Below are 6,906 nucleotides of genomic sequence, written 5' to 3'. Positions count from 1 at the left end.
AGCTGCTGCTGCGGCTTCGCCGTCTGTTGCGCCGCCTTTTGGCTTTGCACGCCGGTTGCGGCTGCTCGTGCGACTCCTTCGGTTCGTCGTCGGACTCCTTCAAGATGCGGGCGAGTTTCGTCACCTGCTTCTTGATGGCGATCTCGCGCGCCTCGCTGTACGAGGTGGGCGTGGACTCTGCGCTGGGCTCGGCCTGCTGGCTGCCGTGAATGACAGCCTCAGCTGGCGGCTGGGCGGCGGCGGCGCGGGTCACCTTCACCCGCTGGGCGGCGGGGGACGGGGCGGCCGCCAGCTCGGCCGCTATATTGGACAACACCTCTGTGTCCCCTATCACAAATATAAATCAGCAATTTAAAGATTGCAACAGTATTTTCAGCAGCGTCAGAACAATGAGAATAAGAATAAACGTATTAAAATAATTTCCGGTACCGGGAATCGAACCCGGGCCTGCTGGGTGAGAGCCAGCTATCCTAACCACTAGACCATACCGGATATCGAACGTCTATATGTCACACCGCGTGTGTCACAATGCTCCGGCGGCAACGGAGGAGCCACCTCCTTACTTGGCCACCGCCTTCGTGCCCTCGCGGTAGGATGTCGGGCGGCGACGGCTCGGCGGCCGGTAATCCTCGGCTACCTGGGACGCACAATAGCGAGCGGCACACGTGTTCACAGGCGGGCAGCCAGCCGTTCTGATAGCAGCCTCGAAAAGATCTTGAAGTCGCTGTTCAATAACGTTAAGGGGCGATAATCGCGGACATGATTCCGTCCCTTCGGCTTATGGATGGGGACAATCAGTCCTTTCAAGAACGGTGCAGGCAACGGTATACCTGGGGACATCAGTTCCTGACAAATTGCAACCCAACACGGTACCAACGGTTGTTTAAATGCTCGATAGAACTCTAATGGTAATCCATCGATTCCTGGTGATTTATGGGGAGCACCTTTACCAATGGCGTCGAGCACTTCCTCTTCTGTCACTTCTCCCAGTAAAGTCGGTACCATGTCTGGTGGAACTGTACCGTGGACATGTGCTGAAACGGCGTCTACGGTCGCCATATCAGGGAGCACTGCTGAATAAAGTTGAGCGTAATGCCCATACAAGGCTTTTGCTATACCTGCTTGTTCTGCCACGTGTCGTCCGTTATCATGTCGGTTACCAATGCCCTACGGCGCCTCATGCGTTCTAGGAGCATGTGGTGCATAGATGGTCTTTCTGATTGTATCATGTCTGGAGCATGCGACCGTATAACAGCGCCTTGTAAATGATGGCGTGCTAAGGAGACGAGCTGCGCTTTCGCGCGATTGACTATGATCTGTCGGTCAGATGAGGGCTCCATAGCAAGACATTCCCATAGGACGGTGTAATAGAAGATTTCCGTGCTCTTCCTCCATACCGCCGCTTCCCGGCCGTAAGCCATGAAGGTGCGCCTAAGAGCAGGCTTCGCACATTCAGTCCACCAACTGAGGGTCGATCGGTAACGACCACAACGCTGTAAGGACGAGTTCCACGACTCTTCGATAGCGCCTTTACATGCCGGCTCGTCCAGATGGGCGACGTTCAGTTTCCAGGGGGGCCTACTGCGCCACACACGTCCAGGTTGGAGGGCAATAGCGCAAATATAGGCTGTGTGGTCGGTGAATGCAGTGGGTCAGAGCTCTGCTCCTCTCGTCACCGTCGAATGGATGCTTGTGACGTAAATCCTGTCTAACCGACTTGATGAATGACTTGTATAATGGGTGTATCCAGGAGCTGGGACATGGATGTGGCTCTACGTGTCAATCAGGTGGAGGTCACGCACTAACATCTCCAATTCCGCACACGGGACGTGATGTGGCTGCTGATCAGAGATAATGTACAGTTAAAATCTCCTCCGATCACCATATCGTCTATGCGGCCCATAAATAGACGCGTAATATCTTCCGAAAAAAAGGGGGCCCCATCTCTCCGTCTCCCTGATCCTGAAGGGGCATATACATTGATGAGTCGTACACCGTTGACAGTTACTGCCATGGCTCTTGCACTCAGTAAGTACAGTACGTCCGTAGCCGCCAAACCGTGCTGTAGCAGAACAGCCACACCACATTCGGTAGAAGAGGTGTAGGAGATGTGGGCTGTATATCCGTAGATGTCAGGGAAGTTAGCGACACATATTTCCTGTAAGAGGGCCATGTCGACGTCCGCCACATCAAGCGTTGTAGCGTTGTAACATTGTCAGTTTGTGTGGTGCCCTTACCGCGTTGATATTGATTGTGGCAAGGCGAAAGGTGTGCTGCCTAGCCGCTTCACCTAGGGTAGACGCCATGGCAATCAAAGCTAACCGCAAGATATGCCGGACCCACGAAAACCGTTACAAATTATGAGTCTTTCATGCTAGGAGTGGCATCTCCAATGCCACCCCCTCCCCTGTCACCCGTGCCCTCTTCAGGAAGTTCCTCAACATCGTCCGACCACAGTGGCTGCAACACGATGCTGTGTAGCTGATCGGCACCTAAATCTCCCGCACGTACGTCGTCTTTGGTAGAGGTAGATGGAGCGCCATCCATCGACGCGACCTGCTGCATCTGTGGTGCAAGAAGTAACTTGGCACTCGTGGTATGGGCAAGTGAACTGTCTACACCACTTAGATCCTCAGCAGGCAGAGCATCCATGCCGTCTGATGAGAAGTCACCTTCTTGACCGGCCGTGTGTAGAAGGCAATCGTCAGAAGCGGTCCGCCGACGTCGCTTCCGTCGTCGAGGTGAACGTTGTTTTCGAACGTGGACATCCGTATCCGAATGTGGGAGGCAATCCAGCGTCGTATTGTAAGTAGGCTGTTTAGATTTTTTTATTGGTAACGCCGCCGCCACGTAGCGCTTTGTATGATAATCACTGGCTGTGCCGTGTGCAGTCTGTGGCTGGTCTGCATTGTTGTCTGCCATTGTAGTGTTGGGAAGCGGCAGCTGGATGCTAACAGCGCGTAGCGTTGCGCAGTTGGAGGTGAGCCGCCAGTAGTGGTGGATGTGGGGAGAGAGATGGCAGAGTTTTGAAATTTGTAAGAATGGATGTCATGAACTGCTATATATACGAGGGTCAGTCAAAAAGTAATGCATCCTATTTTTTTTCTACGTTTAATTGTCAGGATATTTAAATGCAATTACATAGGTTGAAAACCACAACATTGAGGATAATTTTGTCATTTTTCAATGTAATCTCCGCCCATCTCTACAGTTTTGGTCCATCTTTGAACAAGGGCATGTATCCCAGCACAGTAAAAATCACAGCTCTGCTTCCTAAGCCATTGACGCACGGATGTTTTGACGGTCTCCTCATCTTCAAAATGAATCCCACGATGAGCTTCTTTTAGTGGCCCGAACAGATGGAAGTCTGATGGTGCCAGGTCAGGGCTGTATGGGGGATGAGGCAAAACTTCCCATCCAATTTTGACAACCTCGTCAGAGGTGTGACGACTGGTGTGTGGTCTTGCATTGTCATGCAAAAGAAGAACATCTGCCATTGATTTTGTTGGGCGAACTCGCTGAAGACGTGCTTTAAGTTTTTTGAGGGTTGTGACGTATTGAACAGAATTTATTGTGCATCCCTGCTCCAAAAAATCAACCAGAATCACACCCTCTGTATCCCAGAAAACTGTTGCCGTAACTTTCCCTGCCGATCGCACAGTTTTGAATTTTTTCTTCCTCGGCGAGCTTGTGTGACGCCACTCCATTGACTGCCTCTTTGATTCGGGTTCAAAAAAATGCACCCATGTTTCGTCCCCGGTCACAATTTTTTTCAGAAACTCATCTCCCTCCAAACGGAAGCGCTGCAAGTGTTGGGAGGCTATTGTTTTCCTCTTTATTCTGATCGGTTAACATTCTTGGAACCCACCGTGCACAAACTTTTGAGTACCCCAATTGTTTAATAATCGTGATCACACTGCCTTTACTAAGAGAAATAATGCGACACACTTCATCTGCAGTCACCCGACGGTCACCACGAATGATGTCATCAACTTGCTGAATGTTGTGTGGAGTCACTGCACTCACCGGCCTGCCGCTCCGCTTTTCGTCAGTCAACGGTGTTTGCCCTTCAGCTTCCTTACAACGACGAACCCATCGTCTAACAGTGCTGACATCCACTGTCACAACACCATACACCTTCTTCAGTCTTTCATGAATGCGTATGGGCGTTTCACCTTCTGCATTCAAGAATTCAATCACACAACGCTGTCTCAAACGAACATCGATGTCGGCCATCTTACAAACTTCTGCTGTGCTGCCACCTGTTGACACAGAAAGTTACTACTGCAGTGGATTGCAGAAGAAGGTTTGAGGAATGGCGCCAAATTCAAATTTTTCACTTAACTTAATTTTTTTAAGTAGAAAAAAAATGGGAGGCATTACTTTTTGACCGACCCTCGTATTATGACTATTAAGGTAAATACATTGTTTGTTCTCTATTAAAATCTTTCATTCGTTAACTATGCCTATCAGTAGTTAGTGCCTTCCGTAGTTTGAATCTTTTATTTATCTGGTAGTAGTGGCGCTCGCTGTATTGCAGTAGCTTGAGTAACGAAGATTTTTGGGAGGTAAGTGATTTGTGAAACGTATAGGTTAATTTAGTCAGGGCCATTCTCTTGTAGGGATTATTGAAAGTCAGATTGCGTTGCGCTAAAAATATTGTGTGTCAGTTTAAGCACAGTTTTGTATAATTGTTCAAAGGGGACGTTTCAGTATCACCTTCCGCTAGGAAAGCCGCGGTCGGGACAATGTTCGCGTCCACGTCCATCGCGTTTTGATTGTTACGTTGCGTCTGGAGTCCGTGGGACTGTTGCTGCTGTTGTTGCTGTGGAGGGGGCGACATATGGGTTTGCATCGGCGTCCTTCCTCTTCCTCCCTTGGTACTTCTGGGGTCGATGGGTGTGTCTGATCGCCCGTTTCGACCTCAAGTATCGTGTGCATCGTCGTCTGAGCGTACGTGAGGGGCAGGATTCTCCCACTGGTATCTGCGTAATTCGACGTTGTAAGCAGCTCGACCGACCATGGCCTTCCTGCCCACATCTGGAACAGACACGCGGCTGACCGTCGTACATGATGATTGCACGATAACCACCGTTGTTCAAATAGGACATCATATGTTTCTTGAGCTCAAGCTTAATTTGGTGCACACCATTTTAGACCTTATACGTCGAGAAAGTTTGCCACTTTTCTGCAACGTGGTTGATAACATTGTCGTACGGTCGGAAGGCGTCCTTGACAACTTCCTCTGGGACCTCGAAGGGGAGTTCAAAAACCCTCACAGTCCTTAGGCCCATGCCTGCATGACCCACCGTCACTGCACCGATATGCCCGTCAGAATGTTTGAATCTGAGAGAGTTCGAGTATTTAGACACCACTGTCGCGCAGACCTCTGCACTGTTCATTTTAACATAAACCACGCTCGCCGATGTAGAAAAATGTATTCCGACGACAGTCGCCGGATCTAAACGTAGATCGTCGCTTATTAACTGTTCTATTTCATAGGCTCGAGGACGCGCGTGATCTGGTTGGAAAGTAAATTTGATCGTATCGTGGCGACCATGTGTGTGCCATAGTCGCACTGAACTTGGAACTAATACAACTTGCGCCGCGAGAAGGTAAACACAAGCAAGCGCTCACGGTCGCGCACTGCGGGGCGCAGCGGACGTCCTCGCCCCACCGCAGCCGAAAGCAGACTTACCGGCCGGTAAGCCATTTTTCAGATTTCTTTCATTCTCGACGTTTCGGTTCCATACTAGAGTATTATTTTTTGGATAATGTTTCTCACTTAGGCCCTGCTTACAGTACTTTCCCTTGACTGTAGCTAGTTTTTTACGCATTTTATCCCCGTTCACAGTAGTGTACCAATTTATTTGCTTCCCCCCCCCCCCCCCCCTCCCACACACACACTTTTACCTAGGACCTGGCTCGTTCAGCAGTTACGCTTTGTACATTTTGACAAATATCTTTTGGGTGTGCTCAATTTTATTGTGACAACCCACGAAACGTGGTTTGACTGAACTTTAATAACTTCCCAAAAGCTGGGACACCGTAATTGTCTATCTATGCTATGAAAATATAACCGTTGTAAATACTTGCATTGTTTTTTTGTTGAATGACAATACTACGATTTCAAAAATTTCACACAGTGACTTACATACTTGACAGGTAAACCTGAAGATCCGATGTGAAACCGGTAGTTGCGAATAAAGCACCTTCATACAGCTATGCGGGATTAGGAATCATCTCATCATCTTGAGTTTTTTATTGTTAAATTTACGACAATCTGAATGGTTATTGAGTACAGAGTGTTGTTACGTTATTTACAGTCTGTCAGGTGTTCATATTAATCTACTTTACAACATTCTAAACAAACAGGACGAAATTTGTTGAATGGAAAATTTCAACTGAAAAAATAAGTTGGTATTGCAACAAGTATTCTATTTCAGCTCAGCACATTTCTGTGTAATGAGGTCGCTTCCTGTGTGCGAATGTCGCTCTCAGGAAAAATGTTTATAATATATATATATATATATATATATATATATATATATATATCAGCAATTTAAAGTTTGCAATGAGAATAGGAATAAACATATTAAAATAATTTCCGGTACCGGGAATCGAACCCGGGCCTGCTGGGTGAGAGCCAGCTATCCTAACCACTAGACCATACCGGACATTTCGTTAAATGAGTTCTATTGTTGTGTATGGTAATATAAACTATGATCATAAATTAACGATACATGTAGACTAATACAAATTTACACTTGATGTTACTTCTAAATAGCTAACTATAATGTGTAGAGTGACTATGAACTCGTTATGGGAGTTTCACAGTGTGCTACCCTTATTCTGATCTCTGGTTAGCTGCTTGGCGAAAGCTGAACTGCAATCTCTTTCAAGAAA

The 6,906-nt window shown here is 47.8% G+C and overlaps 2 non-coding genes across 2 annotated transcripts; both read right to left on the bottom strand.

Annotated features, from left to right (window-relative positions):
- Positions 1-420: 420 nt before the first annotated feature.
- Positions 421-492, bottom strand: Trnae-cuc (transfer RNA glutamic acid (anticodon CUC)). Its single transcript has one exon. It is a non-coding gene; the product is annotated as a tRNA-Glu (tRNA).
- A 6,113-nt stretch (positions 493-6,605) lies between these two features.
- Positions 6,606-6,677, bottom strand: Trnae-cuc (transfer RNA glutamic acid (anticodon CUC)). Its single transcript has one exon. It is a non-coding gene; the product is annotated as a tRNA-Glu (tRNA).
- Between the last annotated feature and the right edge of the window lie 229 nt (positions 6,678-6,906).

This window comes from Schistocerca gregaria, chromosome 9, assembly GCF_023897955.1.
Source record: "Schistocerca gregaria isolate iqSchGreg1 chromosome 9, iqSchGreg1.2, whole genome shotgun sequence".
NCBI lineage: Eukaryota > Metazoa > Arthropoda > Insecta > Orthoptera > Acrididae > Schistocerca > Schistocerca gregaria.
This window is presented reverse-complemented; position numbering and strand designations above follow the sequence as displayed.